Raw genomic sequence first — 1,931 nt, forward strand, 5'->3', positions numbered from 1 at the left:
TTTTGATTTCTATTAGATTGTAAGCTCTTCCGAGCAGGGCCCTCCTAATCCTCTTGTATTTTATTGCATTGTCTCCCTTTTATATTGTAAAGCGCTGTATAAACTGTTGGCACTATATAAATCCTGTATAATAATAAGCAGCTAAATACTGCAAACCAACTGTCCCTAAGCACTGTATGGCGAATGTTTTCTGTCATGTGCACCTTCCATTGAGTACACAGCGGGAAATTTAGGCGGGACGTCCGTTGGTTACAACATAAGCCTGTCCCTTTGTTTAAAATGTGCACATGGTGTGAAATATGAACACCAGGGCTGTGCAGGGGGGAGATGACAATCAGTGTGTATTAATAATGTGTACACAAGAGCCCTTCCATCTTCATCATTATACTGAGCAGCAGCCGCCGCCTGTGAGTCTCTGCCCATCCCCCCCTCTTCTCTCTCTCCCCCTCCCTATCAGCAGGTACTCTGCAGATGGCGGGCAGAGAAAGAAGGGAGGGGGAGGACTGGGTGTTCCTTCCCTCCCGCTCTCTCTGTCCTACTTCATCCTGATAAAGATGGTGCATTTACAAAGCAGGTTTTACAGCACAAGAGGATTTCTTGTTAGGCTTAGCGAACGTTAACCCCTTTCTGAGAAATTGCTGCATTTCAGCAGTAAAACCGATGATATTCGCTCCCATTAGGATTATATAAAGCGTGTGGAGGCTCAGTAATGGCGGCAATACGCCTCATACGTATTTTTTATTGTATAATAATACTAAAAGAGGTTATAATAAAACACGCTGAGCTCCCCTCACAGCAAACACACAGAGACACAGCCATTTCCCGCCCGTGCCCTTCCCCTCACAGCTTCCTGTTCCCCGGCCATTTTGAGGCATTAATGACTGTATAGACTGATTGAAGCTCTGTCTGTAGCCCTTTCCTGCTCTGTGTGAATACCGTGCTGTGTCTGCTGCATCTTCTCCCTGTTTTATATACCACTATTTTTTTTTTCTCTAGACCTTTTCACTACACCCTCCCCCACCCCCCAAAAAAATAGGGGGGAGCAGTGTCTACATAACCAGCAGGAGAGGGAACTGGCAGCAGAGACAGGGAATGTGCTAAAATGGTGTGTTGTAGTATGAGAAGAGAGGAAGGGATGGATGGAGAAGACAGAGAATGGAGAGGTAAAGTAAATAAAAATGTGCAGAGAAAAAAAAATAGAAGGAGGAGGAGGGGTGGAGAGCTGCCAGACAGGAGACCTCTGCAAAGGAGCCTGACTACTGTACTACATAGCTGGAAGGACACAATATATACAATGTGACTAACATATGCTGTGCTTTGAGGAAACAACCATTTCCAGGTAATCTTTTCACTTCTTTATTTACCAAAAACTGTCCATGTGAAGAGAAGTGTGCATAATGTGTGCTAGGCTTGTATTAGGTAATGCTTTATGTGTGATGGAGTAGTGTTTGTCATTTTGTGTGTTTGCATGTTTTAGGTTTTTTATCATTTCAGACTATGAGGAAGGTGATTGATGTGACTGAGAGGAAGACCCTGACACCACAAAGCTTGCAAGATTTCTGTCCTCATTGGTGACACACATACAGTATATATTTTTTTATCTTGTCACTAAAGTAACATACCCAGAGACCGATAAGTATGCATCCTAGTTTACAATAAATGTCTGATTCTTCCACTTTTATCAAGTACAGAAACCTTTCTGACATTGCCAACAGCAGGACTTGTTTTCAGGTTTTTCTGTCAGGAGACTCCTAAACCGCTTACCCTGCACTCTTCTAATATTGTACGGTTGTGGCTGAGACCCATGTCATGGTGGAGCGCCTCTGGATACGTACTGGGACTGGAACCCTGCCCTTCGCATACCTCCTTGCAGATGTGGATGAAGGGGAGGGCAGCTGGAACTGCACCCTTTGTATACCGCCATGCAGATC

The 1,931-nt window shown here is 44.4% G+C and overlaps 1 long non-coding RNA gene across 1 annotated transcript; it reads left to right on the forward strand.

Annotated features, from left to right (window-relative positions):
- Positions 1 to 769: 769 nt before the first annotated feature.
- Positions 770 to 1,653, forward strand: LOC309551123. Its single transcript, XR_014225057.1, has 2 exons — positions 770 to 1,339; positions 1,495 to 1,653. It is a non-coding gene; the product is annotated as an uncharacterized lncRNA (long non-coding RNA).
- Positions 1,654 to 1,931: the final 278 nt, after the last annotated feature.

This window comes from Pelophylax lessonae (assembly GCF_965119305.1).
Source record: "Pelophylax lessonae genome assembly, chromosome: 3".
Classification (NCBI taxonomy): domain Eukaryota; kingdom Metazoa; phylum Chordata; class Amphibia; order Anura; family Ranidae; genus Pelophylax; species Pelophylax lessonae.